This window comes from Callithrix jacchus, chromosome 4, assembly GCF_049354715.1.
Source record: "Callithrix jacchus isolate 240 chromosome 4, calJac240_pri, whole genome shotgun sequence".
Classification (NCBI taxonomy): Eukaryota; Metazoa; Chordata; class Mammalia; order Primates; family Cebidae; genus Callithrix; species Callithrix jacchus.
In genome coordinates this window covers 16,966,516-16,982,184 of record NC_133505.1, presented here as the reverse complement: position 1 = coordinate 16,982,184, position 15,669 = coordinate 16,966,516, and the positions used below count along the sequence as shown (strand labels likewise).

General features: G+C 38.7%; 1 protein-coding gene and 1 non-coding gene across 4 annotated transcripts in view; one reads left to right on the top strand and one right to left on the bottom strand.

Annotated features, from left to right (window-relative positions):
• Positions 1–15,669, bottom strand: part of RANBP9 (RAN binding protein 9) — a 173,388-nt gene that overhangs the window by 68,933 nt on the left and 88,786 nt on the right. The window lies entirely within an intron of this gene.
• LOC118153335 (U7 small nuclear RNA) lies at positions 874–936 on the top strand. The gene has a single exon (XR_004742578.1). It is a non-coding gene; the product is annotated as a U7 small nuclear RNA (small nuclear RNA).

Sequence of the window (15,669 nt, the reverse complement as noted above, 5' to 3'; positions counted from 1 at the left end):
TCACAGGTGCACCTTTCTCCCATTACCTCTCAAAGACCTATAAAAATATAAATATACAATACGTTAAATTAAGGCCTGGCTATATTTACGAAGATGGCCTTCAAGTACCTATTCATTTATCCTGGCTTTTAACAATTAAGACAATAAGACTCTAAAAACAAAAAAAGCATATTAGTTTGAGTTCCTCTGACAATTCTTTGTCAAATAATTCCACCTGTAGTAAATTACTACAACAATAAAACACAAAATAACCTGGTTTTCTGACTTGTTAAACTGTTATGGTGTTAAATGTAAAGAAAAAAAATCACATGTATAAAATAACATATTCTACTTCTGGCCCAAAAGACACGAAATTATTTGTTTCTAATAAACTGACATTTTTGGTTAATAAAATTATTTATATTGTAATCCATATTTAAAATCTTATTTTCAAAATATCCCTATAAAATTAATAAATAAAAAGTAGCAACTTTAAATCACACAAATAAGTTCAGAAGAAACTGATTTACATTTAAATTCTATAAATATTACAGGTTCTACTTGTACCAAATAAGGTGTATCTATAAAACTATGGAGACTGAGATGCATTTTACTGTTTTGTTTTTGAAAAATATTTCTCTTCACAAGTGAAAATTTAAAACTTAAAATTAACACTGGATTAAATTAACAACTTAAAATTTACACTGGATGTTCAAGACTTTTTCATAAGAAGTCTCCAATTTTTAATATAAATTGGTCAAAAAATAGTGTTCTTATTTACATAAGAATTAGAATTTCAGAAACAAAGACAAGCTAAATGGAACACAAAAAAAGAGACCCCACAAGAAAAGAGAAAAGAGAATGGAGGAAATTTTCAAAATAACGAAGTCAGTCAAGTGTTACAGCTCTTTAAGAATTTCTCTAGCAGGCTTTCCAGTTTTTAACCAGAAAACCGTTCCAAAAAATAAAATAATAAAAGAAATTAGTCAAAGAAGATCCAAAATATATTCGTAATTAGAGTCCCTAAAAAACAAACCCATGTAATGGAACAGAGCAAATATGAAAAACAACATACAAAAACCTCTTCTGGAATAAAACACTTGAACCTACTATTTAAGGTCATACCAAGATCAACACCAAGATAGATTCAAGCAATGGTTCTTTAAAGAAAATCTTTCAGGTATCCAAGCAAATGAGCAAATTTCTTGCAAAAGAAATAAATGGCTTAAGACCTTGAAAATGTCCAGGGAGCGCATAAGAAAACATGTTGGGCACAGTGGCTCATGTGTGTAATCCCAGCACTTTGGGAAGCTGAGGGGGGAGGATCCCCCAGGAGTTCAAAACCAGCCTGAGCAACACAATGGGACCCTGTCTCAATAAAAATAAAAATTAAAATTAAAAAATTGAAAAGTTAGCTGGGCATAGGGTGCACACCTGTAGTCCTAGCTACTTAGGAGGCTGAGGCTTCTGTGAGCCACAATTGTGCCACTGCCCTCCAACCTGGGCAACTAAGTGAGAGTCTGCTCAGGGGAAAGGAAAAAAAACATAAGCCAGGGATTTTACATCCAACCAAATCTTCAAATATAATGGGTATAATGGTTACAAACAAACAGTTTGAACCAAAAGGACTTAAAGAATATTGTTCTCATGAGCTCTATAGTAGAATGTGAGCTTCAGACAACCAAAAAGTCCTAAAAGTATCTTTGGGATAAGGTCTGGTGATAAGTACTAAATATAATTTAGAACTAACACTAAATGATCAGAATAAAGAAAACAGTGTAGTGTATGCAAATGTTATATGCTTGCAAACTATAGATATAAAACAATTAACAAAACAGAGTTTACAGAAAAAGTAATGACCGATGCACTCAACTACCTGGATGAGTATCATCATGCTAAGTGAATACAAAATAGCCATACTCAAAAGGTTACACATTCTGGCTTCAAAAGGCAAAACTATAGGCACAGAAGACAGATCAGTGGTTGTGAGGAGTTAGGGGTGGGAGAAGGGTTTGAGATAAAGGGGCAAAAAGAGAATTTGGGGAGTTGAGAGAACTGTTGTATATCTCAATTGTGGTGGTTATGTAATTCTATTTGTCAAAACTCACAACTATAAACTGAAAAAATGTATTTACTACATGTTAATAAATAATAAATTTTAAATGCAAAAAAAAACCGGATGCTGGAAAAAGGGAAGAAAAGATGCATAAGAGGTTACTAGCTAATTTCATTACTGCTCACAATACAAGAGTACGTTAAAAGGAGGGGATTATAGGTATTAGTATAAATGTACCTCTCTCAATGTAAAAATATACTAACCCTCTCAAAAAAAGAGAAAATAGATAATATTTAAAAATGCAAAAGCAACAAAAATGTTTCGAGTTTCCTTTCAATACCATCCCCATTTAACCACTTCCTTTAGTGTCATCAGCTGCGATATCTCTTCAAAGTTTCTGATGGCATATTTGCTTAAAAACCAAAACCTAATGAAAATAGTTACCTGAGAGGGAGGGGAAGAAAAAAAAATGCCATGAACCTTCTGTAAAGTGCTTTTCTTTTCTTTTCAGTCAAGCTGTCGCCCAGGCTGGAGTGCAGTGGAGCAATCTAGGCGCACTGCAACCTCTGTCTGCTTCCTGGACTCAAGTGATTCTCCTGCCTCAGCCTCCGAAGTAGCTGGGATTACAGACACGCCACACCACGCCTGGTTAATTTTTGTATTTTTAGTAGAGATAGGGTTTCAGCATGTTGGCCAGGCTGGTCTCAAACTCCTGACCTCAGGTGATCCGCCCACCTCAGCCTCCCAAAATGCTGGGATTACAGGCTTGAGCCACCACACCTGGGCCAAATACCTTCTTAAACCATCTTAGTTTGGAGCAATGTAAATGTTTACATAATTAAAGAAAATAAAAATTTAAAAATCAGTCCCTAAGAATGGAAGACAATTTTAAATAAGTTGACACTAGAAACATATCAAGTTGGTGGCTAGAATTACAGGTGCCCACCATCACGTCCAGCTAATTTTTGTTATTTTTAGTAGAGATAGGGTTTCACCATGTTGGCCAGGCTGGTCTCGAACTTCTGACCTCAGGTGATCCACCTGCCTCAGCCTCCAAAATTACTGGTATTTTAATTTGGAAATGTATCAAGATATTCTAGAACAAAGCAAATAAATACATATCAACAGAATCAAAGATTCTCAGAGTAAGAGAAAAGAAAGAAGTGTAAAATGAGAGACTCTAAAACTGATTTGGAAACTCTGCAACTCACTTTGAAATGCATTAAAAAAAAGATGGGGTGACAAAGGAACAGATCTATTATAAAGTAAATATGGCAAAATCTTAATTCTAAAATCTTGGTGGTGTGTACAAGGGTAGGGTATACACTATGTTAACTCTCTATTCTGTGTGTATGTGTATGTTGGGGAAGAAAACTCCTTAGATTCTGTACCATACAAATTACAAAGAATCACTGGAATAAATTTCAACTCTTAACCAATCTGTTTTTCCATCTGAGGATTACTGCTCCGCAACCATTTTAAAACATTTCACCCACTCCTCCAAAAAACTATGCAGACTATCAAATCATCTACAAATCCAAAAGGTCTAGGACCAACAGATCATTTCTCCTTATCTTGGAATGTTAATCAACCTAAGTGATTCCAGCAATAGGCAAAGACAAAGAACTCAATATATCTGAGATAAACATAAATAGACTGGTTATAAACTGTTTTCCTGGTTCTGAAAAACAGAATATGATTTCAAGTAATATATTCATCATGACAAAACTATACAACCTTAAAGTTATGTGACATGGGTGTCTTTAAAACATTAAAATAAAATTTTCTCCCTGAAATTTTTTTTTTTTTTTTTTTGAGGCGGAGCGGAATCTCGCTCTGTTGCCCAGGCTGAAGTGCAGTAATGTGATCTTGGCTCACTGCAACCTCTACCTCCCAGGTTCAAGCAATTCTTCTGCCTGGGATTATAGGCATGCCACATCACGCCCAGCTAATTTTTGTATTTTTAGTAGAGAAAGGGTTTCACCATATCGGCCAGTCTGGTCTCAAACTCCTGACCTCGTGATCCACCCGCCTCAGCCTCCCAAAGTGCTAGGATTACAGGCATGAGCCACTGTGCCCAACCCTCTCTGAATTTTTTAATTAAATTTATATTAAAGTGAAAGTATAAGTACTGGAATCTACAAAAATAATATATTTTTGTAATCTCTCATGTGACTCAAATACATCTTAAACCAATTTTTCTTTCTTAGACTATTGTTGAAAGCAATGTGAATAGAGAAGTTGGAGAGAATATATTCCAAAATGTCAACCGCCATTAATATGGGTGGTAGGATTGCAGATGCTTTTAAAAATACGTATGCTTTTTTCTATTTCACAGGACTCGTTTGGTTTTTTTTCCCCCCCTTTTGCATTAAGAATGTATTACCTTGTGACTTAAAAAAATTAGCTGGGCATGGTGGCGCATGCCTGTAGTCCCAGCTACTTGGGAGGCTGAGGCAGGAGAATTGCTTAAACCCAGGAGAGGGAGGTTGCAGTGAGCCAAGATTGCGCCACCGCATTCCAGCCTGGCGTCTGGCAACAGAGCGAGACTCTGTCCAAAAAAAAAAAAAGAAAAAAGAAAAAAAAACCTACCTACATTTGTTAGGTATAAAATAACTGATAGAGTAAGAGGTAAGGGTGATTTGAAATTTAAACTGCACTAAAGAACCAACTAAACAATAATTTGAGAAACACGATGGTTATATAGCTTTAGGTCACTTTTCCCATATTTCATACCTTCTTAAATAACCAATTTCTCTCTCCACTAAAATTGAGGCTCGTACCATTCTTGATGGTTTCAAAACGTAGGTAAAGAACATATCCAAAATCCAAGACTCACTGAACTAAAACAGTCCATTTAAATATTCCCTCACCAGTAACCTCAATTACTACAATTGTTCTTCCAATTTACCTAACCTATAGTCTTCCATTTTGCATCAGTCATATAGCATAATTCAACTCTCCTCTCTAAGCAGCTGAGTATACAGTGAAAAATGATATTATAAGTATGTAAACCGTTGTCACAAATTCATGGCTTTAAATCTCATAGTTCCTCAATACTTTTAGTTCTCTGATCAATGAACCTTGATTATCTATGTGTAGGACAACATAGATAAAACTGTGAAGTTATAAAACAGAAGTCTGTGCCCTCTATACAGGGGATACTCTAACAGGCAGGACAGATCTTAAATAATGATGAATGTGATTAAATGCTATGAAGAGGAAGTACAAGACATCGTGAAAGGGCATTAACAGAGGAGCCTAATCTAGTTTGAAGGCAGAAAGTTTGTCAAGACAGGCGTCTAGAAGCAGTGGTAAGTGCCAATAAGTAAATTCCATATACCATCCCACATTCCTAATTTATACTTAAATCCCCATATCCTACCCACTGGGCAAAGAAATTTGCCTCATTAGCCCCCTCAGTCTTCTCCTGGACTCACTAGTGATTCCTTCTCCTCAGCATATACATACAACAAGGTCTCTCCCACCCAAACATAAACAGGAATAATTTTTCTGGAGAGTAATTTGGAATGTATCATAAGCCTTAAACATGTACATGCCACTTCTTGTGATCTATAACTCCGCTTCAAGAAATCTTTCCTAGGGAAATAAAGACAAATTTCATGCAAAAAAGATTACTTAGAATAGTGAAAGAATTACAACAATCTAAATAACTGGCAGCAGGAGAACAGCTATGGATGTGCCATAATACACTTACAACAGACTATGCCATGGCCAAAAATAAGATATTCAGAGCTTTTAATCTCATAGAAAAATGTTTATAATTATACAAGAAATACACAGTAACTGTTGCATAGAAATAAATGAATAGTAATCCTCTACAAAAAAATTTAAAAATAGGGCTGGGCACAGTGGCTCCACACCTGTAATCCCAGCACTTTGGGAGGCTGAGGCAGGTGGATCACGAGGTCAAGAGATCCCCTTCTCTATTAAAGATACAAAAATTAGGCGTGTTGGTGGACACCTGCAGTCCCAACTACTCAGGAGGCTGAGGCAGGAGCATCACTTGAACCCAGGAGGCAGAGGGTGCAGTGAGCCGAGATTGCACTACTGCACTCCGGCCTGGCAACAGAGCAACACTCCATCTAAAAGAAAAAAAAATTTTTAAATAAGCCAGACATGGTGACATATGACTGTAGTCCTCCCTACTTGAGTGGCTGAGGCAGGAGCATCACTTGAACCCAATAGTTTGAGGTTATAGTGAGCTATGATTGTGCCACTGCACTACAACCTGGGCAACAGAGAAGAAATACCCTGTCTCCAAAAAAATAAAATGAATCAATAATAAACACAGGATGTAAAAACCTATTAAAAAAAAAAAAAAAAAGGATAACTAGACTGGGCACAGGGGGTCACACTTGTAATCCCAGCACTTTGGGAGGCCAAGGCAGGCAGATCATGAAGTCAAGAGATGAAGACCATGCTGGCCAACATGGTGAAACCCAGTCTCTACTAAAATTACAAAAATTAGCTAGGCATGGTGGCATGTGCCTGTAGTCCCACCTACTCAGGAAGCTGGGGCAGGAGAAACACCTGAACCCAGGAGGCGGAGACTGTGTGAGCCGAGATTGCACCACAGACAGAGCGAGACTTCGTCTCAAGAAAAAGAGTACAACTAAGCTTAAAATATGTGTATACATAAAATCTGGAAGGAAACAGGCAGAATAATTGATAGCAATTAATTATACAAAATTATGGCTTAGCTTTCCTCCTTTACATTTTTCTGTACTTTCCAAATTTTCTTTTTCTGAATTTCAAAATCTTCCCTCTTTGTTTTTTCCCCCCAAAAACAGAGTCTTGCTCTGTAGCCTAGGCTGGAGTGTAGTGGCACACTCACAGTTAACTGCAGCCTTGACCTCAGACTCAAGTGATCTTCCTGGCTCAGCCTTTCATATACCTGAGACCACAGGCGCATCCCACTATACCCAGCTAATTTTATTATTTTTATTTCTTTATTTTGTTTTTGAGACAGAGTCTCACTCTACTGCCCAAACTGGAATGGCGTGATCTTGGCTCACTGCAGCCTCCACCTTCTGGGTTCAAGGGATTCTCCTGTCTCAGCCTCCTGAGTGGCTGGGATTACAGGTGTGCACCACCACATCGAGCTAGTTTTTTTTTTTTTTTTTTGAGACGGAGTTTCACTCCTGTTACCCAGGCTGGAGTGCAATGGCACAATCTCTGCTCACCACAACCTCTGCTTCCTGGGTTCTGGCAATTCTCCTGCCTCAGCCTCCTGAGTAGCTGGGATTACAGGCACGTGCCACCACGCCCAGCTAATTTTTTTTATTTTTAGTAGAGACGGGATTTCACCATGTTGACCAGGATGGTCTCAATCTCCTGACCTTGTGATCCACCTGCCTCGGCCTCCCGAAGTGCTGGGATTACAGGCATGAGCCACCATGCCTGGCCTAATTTTATTATTATTATTTTTTAGAAACAGGGTCTTGCTTTATTGCCCAGGCCGACCTTGAACTCCTGGGCTCAAGTAATCCTCCCACCTCAGCCTCCAAAAGTGCTGGGATTACAAGCATGAGCCACTACGCCTGGCCTTGAATTATCAAATTGGCAGTGTATTACTTTTCTAAATGGGCTCTGAATTATTGTTTCTCACAATAGTAACACGGCTACTTAGTCCACTGGCACATTATCTCCATTCCTTACCTCTAACTCTGACACACTGTACCCCAATTTCACTCTTTGACACATTGCACACTGTTATCACCCCAATTTCAAGGAAACTGCTATCACAAGGACTAGTTAACCTCCCAAATGACAAACCAATGGACACTTAGCAGTCTTCCTTTGAACTGACTTCCTTGGCTTCTGAGAACACCTAGGATCGCTGCCTTCTAATTCTCTGACCATTCGTTTTTTTAGAATCAGATGATTATGTTACAAGGAAGAAATTTTTTTAAAAAATTCATAAGTAAATGAAAACAATCTCGGATGAATTCCCTTCTATATGTCCTTTAAATGTGGTGTTTAAGGTGTCCACCCTAGGCCCTCTTCCTTTATTTTAACACTACATACTTGGGTTATCCCATCAGTTCCCATGGCTTTAACAACTTACATTCTGATGACTCCAAAATCTACCTTCAGCCCTACTCTCCTAAATCCCATTTATTAGTCAAAGCTTTTGCTATTAATCTTTTGGGTGTCCCATAGCAGTTCAAACACTATTACCACCATCACCATCTTTAAAGATCCACTTCCTGGCCATGTGTGATGGCTCACAACTATAATCCCAGCACTTTGGCAGGCTCAGGCAGGAGGATCCCTTGAGCCAGGAGTTCAAGGTGGCAGTAAGCTATGATCATACAACCACACGCCAGTCTGGGCAACGAAGTGAGTCCCTCTCTCTTAAAAAAACAAAAACAATCTTCCAGTATTTTCTGATATGTTTAGTTACATCACTAGCCATTTAATCTTTTAAATCAAAAGCTAGGGAGTAGGCTCGGCACGGTGGCTCACACCTGTAATCCCAGCACGGTGGCTCACACCTGTAATCCCAGCACTTTGGGAGGCCGAGGCGGGCAGATCACCTGAGGTCAGAAGTTTGAGACCAGCCTAACCAACATGCAAAAACCCTGTCTCTACTAAAAATACAAAATTAGCTGGGCGTGGTGGCGCATGAGACAGGTGAATCATTTGAACCTAGTGGGCAGAGGCTGCAGTGAGCCGAGATCACCATTGCACTCCAGCCTGGGCAACAAGAACAAAACTCTGTCTCAAAAAAAAAGCCAGGGAGTCATTCTTAATACTCTATCAACAACTATCTTTACCTACTTACTACTCCTACTTCCTAATCAAGGAAATAAAGACAGATTTCTTGTAAAAAAAAAAAAAAAAAAAAAAAATTAAGACCTAACCAGTTAACAAATCTGTCTGCTTTCCTCTCCAAGCCCACTACACAAATTAAACCCTCCATTTATTATTACAATAGCCCAACTGATCTCTGGAGTCAGCCTCAGATCTATTTTCCATATTAACCTCAGATAACCTACTTAAAAAGCAAATCAGACCATTTAATTCCCTTGCTTAAAACTAGCATCTGAAAGATAAAAGGTAATACCCATCGGCATTAGAAGTCCCTTCATGATCATCTCCAGACACGCTCCTCCCACTAAACTTTACGCTGAACTTCCTCAAGCAGCAGCAGCAGCAAGAAGACATCAGTTTGCTGTGCACTAGGCACCTTTTTTCAGGGCAGCATCAAGCTATCCTGAGTTTGCTTCATATCAAGGACTCTAATAAGTGCTTTAAGTGAATTATGTAACTGGGTCTTATGAGGTTGGCACTATTTTTTCTTTTCACAGATAAGACTGAGAGTCTGTTGAAAAATACAAAATCACAGAACTAGTAAGTTGCAGAGCCAAAATTTATATCTCCACTATATTTCTTAACAAAAGTAACTAGTCGGCTTCTAAAACAGCTACTAATCTTTAAAAATCTCTGTTCATATCCTATCTTGTGAACAATACCCAAGCAACAGAAGGACAGAGAACAGAGACTTATGTTTAACTAGAATCTTCTGTAATTTTGTGTTAGCTTCCCATGAAGACTTCCCTGATCACCACCCTGTCTTCTAATACAGTTGGTTACTTCCTCCAATATACTTCTCTAGTTTGTTTCTATGTCTACTACTGTGTATCTCATACTGGATTTTATTATTTATGTACATGTTCATTTCCCTTCTTACCTGCACACTTCTGGAGAGTAGGTACCCTTTCTCAGCCATGTTTACAGCCCTGTCTCCATCTTTGTTAATCCTAGGTTCTTAGCACAGTATCTGGCACATAACAGGTACTTGAGAAATTAAATTTCCTCCTGTGTTATTTTCCTCTTGTTATTTTTTTTCTTTGATCTCTAGCACACTCCAACCCCAGACAACAGCCTCACAACCTAACTCCTAGCTCTAGACCCTACACTCTCTAGCAATCTTGCACATTGCCATCACACTTTTCATCCTCTCCCCACTTGGTATTATCTTTCTAAAAGAGGTATCATATCTCTTCTCAACTCAAAAAGATTGAAGGGAGGCTGGGTGCAGTAACTCATGCCTGTAATCCCAGCACTTAGGGAGGCAGGAGGATCGCCTGAGGCCAGGAGTTCAAGACCATCCTATGCAACATAGCGAAACCCCATCTTTACAAAAAAGCTGGGCATAGTGATGCACACCAGTAGTCCCAGCTACTTGGGAGGCTGAGCTGAAGCAGGAGGATTGCTTAAGCATGGGAGGTCGACACTACAGCCAGCCATGATTATGCCACTGCACTCCAACCTGGGTGACAGAGCAAGAGTCTGCCGCGCAAAAAAAAAAAACAAAAAACAAAAAAAAAACCTGAAGGCTCCCTTCTACCTATAGAATACCTTATAAATCATCAAGGCTCTATAATATCTGATTCCATTCTTACTTTTTCTTTCTTTTTTTTTGAGAGATGGAGTCTCACTTTGTCAACCACGCTAAAGGGCAGTGGCGTGATATTGGCTCACTGCAACAACCACATCTCAGGTTCAAGCAATTCTCCTGCCTTGGCTTCCCAAGTAGTTGTGACTACAGGCATGCACCACCACACCCAGCTAATTTTTGTACTTTTTAGTAGAGATGGGGTTTCACTGTATGTTGGCCAGGCTGGTCTCAAACTCCTGATCTCAGGTGATCCGCCCACTCTGGCCTCCCAATTACAGGCATGAGCCACCACACTTGGCCTATTCTTACTTATGTAACTCTTCCTTATGATCCAAGTTCCCAACAATACTGAACCATGTATCTGTACCAAAAACCACAAGGTTGCACTCTTCCTGTGAGACTATTCCAGCCGTCTGGAATGTTCTTTCCCAACAAGGCCTCTCAAATTCTTACCCATTTTGAAAGGTCTATCAAATACTACTTCCTGTATAAATCTGTCTCCTTGAGCCAGAATTAACTACTCTCTACTGTTTTCCCATATATAGTCTCATTCTTAAGTACTTAGTATATTATGTCTTAGACTTGCCTATTTCTCTCCCTGACCTGTCCACTATATCTTCTAAATACTGCTTACCAATATTTTGGTCAACAAAGAACTATGTATACAATGGTACAGCCTAGGTATGTAGTAGGCTATACCATCTAGGTTTATACAAGTACCCTTTACGATGTTCATTAAAAAACAAACAAAAAACAAACAAAAAAACACCACCTAATGACCCATGTCTTAAAAGATATCCCTGTTCTTAAACGATTTGATCTTCCTTGAAGGCAGGGACCACATTCAATTCACTCATTGTATTAATTGAGTTTCTACTAAATGTCAGGTCCTCTAGTAAGAACTATGAATTAGACAAATGAATAAATAATTTCTTATCCTCACTTAGCCACTGGCGATGTGATATATCATAGGTGTTCAACATGTTTTTGCCAAATTAATAAATATACTGCTTACTTATAATAAATACATTGTTTACTCTTTGTCCACATTTGCCCTGTGCTTCCATTTGCTACTTACAACCAATCAAAACTAGAAAAAACAGCCTTCTAGTTTTCAAAGTCTTTTTAAGGCTAGACAGGAAGAAAGACCTTTGTTCTCCTCTTCCGACAAGAAATAATCTAGAAAGTCAGCAAGCATAAAAGGAACATTCTGAAAGAGTGCACTTTATTATCAGCAGCAGAATTTAGGAACAGAACAGAGAGACTGGATGACTTGCCAGTTCTCACTGAAACACTGTCAAAGAGTGGCATCAATATTTTGTTTGAAGAGCTAAAAATACTATTCATAATAAATTATAATTCTAAAAACTTTCAAATGAAAATTTTATTATCTCTCACATTTAGAATTAACTGTATCTCCACTGCCTCTATTAGATGCATAATTTAAAAGTTGAATAAAATTCCTGAACTGAAAGTGCATAACATATAGACTCCTGAAAGAAATTCATCTCAACAGTCAATGATCACTAAAAAGAAGGGAAAGTAAATACATACCCATTAAAGAAGTTATGCAGGGCTGGGCATGGTGGCTCACGTCTGTAATCCCACCACTTTGGGAGGCCAAGGCAGGCAGATCATTTGAGGTCAGGAGTTCAAGACCGGCTTGGCCAACATGGTGAAACCCCATCTCTACTGAAAATACAAAAATTAGCCGGGTGTGGTGGCACATGCCTGTAATCCCAGCTACTAGGACAGACTGAAAAAGGAGAATTGCTTGAACCCAGAGGTTGCAGTGAGCCGAGATCACACCACTGCACCCTAGCCTGGGTGAGCAGAGCAAGACTCCGTTTTGGAAAAAAAGTCATGTAGACAAAGTGATTTAATTTTTTGTTGTGAAATGCATTCGATTTTTAAATTAATATTTAAACAGACTATTTTGTCCTAATAAGTTTATTTAACTGCATATATTCAAAAATTAGGTTCAGTTTAAATGAGAACTCATGGCAGAAAATGAAATATATTCTTTCACTCAATTAAAAAAAAAAACTTCTTCAAGTCTCATTTTCTAGGCAATAAAGAAATATAAATAACCATCATGACAGTCATATTCCTAATGTACACCATAGGAGAAATTAAGTCTTTATAAGCACATAATATATTAACACCAGTTCTTTCTACTCTATTGAAAGAGGCAATTCTTACCCAACTCTTGCCATTTCATGAGAAAATTTGTTGCCAAGGACAATTTATTTTAAAAAGTGAGATCTTGGATGAACACTTTGTTTAAAAGAAAATTCAGTTTTGTTTTGTTTTGTTTTGAGACCGAGTCTCACACAGTTGGCTGGGCTGGAATGCAGTGGCGCAATCTTGGCTCACTGCAACCTCCGTCTCCTGAGTTCAAGTGATTCCTCTGCCCCAGCCTCCCAAGTAGCTGAGATTATAGGTGCCTGTCACCACGCCCAGCTAATTTTTTGTATTTTCAGTAGAGACAGGGTTTCACTATGTTGGCCAGGCTGGTCTTGAACTCCTGATCTTGTGATCTGCCCATCTTGGCCTCCCAAAGTGCTAGGATTACAGGCATTGAGCCACCGTGCTCAGCAGAAATTCAGTTTTAAATTAAGCATAATAAACTCTCCGATGGACATACATCACCACAAACAAAAGGTGACTAACAGCTACTCTTTCTGGTACATACTTTACAAAAATGTTGGGATTTTAGAAAAGAATTTTTTCTCCAGAAAAATATTACTTGGCCAAAATTAGCAATATGAGTTGGTTTTTATCAGAAATGAATTTTTCTTTCCTTCCTAAAACAATGGGTTGGGCCTAGAACTTTGTTCTACAAGTTTACCAGGGAGATAAATGAAATACAACCAAAGAAATAGAATAGTTTGGCAAAACAAATATATTAACAGGCACGGTGGCTCACACCTGTAATCCGAGGACTTTGGGAGGCCAAGGCAGGTAGATCACCTGAGGTCAAGGGTTTGAAACCAGCCTGGCCAACATGGCAAAACCCTGTCTCTACTAAAAGTACAAAATTAGCTGGGCATGGTGGTGCATGCCTGGAATCCCAGAAGAATCGCTTGAACCTGAGAGGCGGAGGTTGCAGCAAGCTGAAATCACGCCAGTGCACTCCAGCCTGGGCAACAAGAGCAAAACTGTGTCTCAAACAACAAGAACAAAAAGGCCAGGTACGGTGGCTCACACCTGTAATTCCAGCACTTTGGAGGCAGAGGCGGGTGGATCACCTGATGTCAGGAGTCAAGACCAGCCTGGCCAACTTGGTGAAACCCCATCTCTACTAAAAATATAAAAATTAGCTGGGCATGATGGCACATGCCTGCAATCCTAGCTACTAAGAGGCTGAGGCAGGGAGAATTGCTTGAACCCAGGAGGCATAGGCTGTAGTCAGCCAAGATCGAGCCACTGCACTCCAGCCTGGGCAACAGAGCGAGACTCCATCTCAAAAAAAAAAAAAAAAAAAAAAGTTTTCTCCAAGAACATACAAGAATTGTACTTCTTCTAATCCATTCATTTATTCATACATTTAAAAGCCAGCTATAAATTAAGTACTGGAATCATAGAAATTAAAATAGTCCCTTACTCTTACTATAGGGTCATGTTGGCAGCAAGCAGACAACTGAAATAACATAAATATCATAATTACATTCTGCCCAAAATGTAAAGGAGGCATAGAAAAGGCATATTGCTACTTTGGGGAGAAAATGCCACAAGAAAGGTACTCAAACTAGGGCTTAAAGAGTAATTAGCTAGGCAAATGGGGAGAGAGATAAGAGAAGGTGAAGGAAGGGCATGCATAAGGAACTAGAAATATAAGCCAGCATGTGTAGTTAGAGAACTACAGATGGTACCTTACAGGTTAAAAGCAGGTGTGAATCAGGGATTCAGTATCATTAGTCATTAGGGAAATGTAAATTAAAATCACAGCAAGAAACCATTAGACACCTATTATAATGGCTAAAAATTATTTTAAAAAAACAAAACTGACAATACCTAGTGCTAAGATCAACAGGAACTCTCATACAACATTGCTGGCAGAAATGAAAACTAGTGGGCCAGACACAAGTGACTCTCTCCTGTAATCCCAACACTTTGAGAGGCTAAACTTGGGAGTTGGACAGGAGTTTGACACCAGCCTGGGCAACATGGTGAAACCCCATTTCTACTAAAAATACAAAAAAAAAAAAAAAAAAAAAAAAAAAACAGCCAGGAGTGGCAGTGTGTGCCTGTAGTTACTTGGGAGGCTGAGGCAGGACAATCATTTGAACCCAGGAGGCGGAGGTTGCAATGAGCCAAGATCACGCCACTGAACTACAGCCTGGGCGACAGAGCGAGATACCGGCTCAAAAAAAAGAAAAAAAAGAAAAAGAAAAAATGAAATGCCAACTAGTACAGCCACTTTTGTGAAACAATTTGGCAGTTTCTTATAAAGTTAAAAATACACTTAACTACAATCTAGCAATCCCATTCCTGGATATTTACTCGTGAAAAGAAAATTTATGTTTACATAAAAACCTGTATATAAATGTTTACAGTTCCAGCCAAAAAACTAGAAACAACTGAGAAGTTCTTCAACTGAGGAGTCGGTAAGCAAACTCTGATTTACCCATTTACACAATTAGATTAAAAAGGACTGTTCTGGCCAGGCATGGTGGCTCATGCCTATAATCCTGGCACTTTTGGAGACCAAGGCAGGCGAATCATGAAGTCAGGATATCAAGACCATCCTCGCCAACATAGTGAAACCCCATCTCTACTAGAAATATAAAAATTAGCTGGGTGTGGTCGGTTGAACCCAGGAGGTGGAGTTTGCAGAGTTGAGATCACCACTGCACTCCAGCCTGGCGACAGAGTAAGACTCTGTCTCAAAAAAAAAAAAAAAAAAAAAAAAGGACTGTTCTATGAATATATACAACAGGGAGGAATCTCAACTGTGTTATACTAAATGAAAGATACCAGACTTAAAAGGCTACAAACTATATGATTCCATTTATATGCCATTCTTGAAATGGCCAAACTATATAGAGAGAAAACCAATCAATAGGGACCAAGGGCTAGAGATGGGGAAGGGTTGTCTACAAAAGGGTATGGAGGAATTTTCGGGGGTGATAGAGCTGTTCTATATACAGTAGCCTGCACTCATCTGTGGTTTTGCTTTCCTCAGTGTTTCAGTTATCCA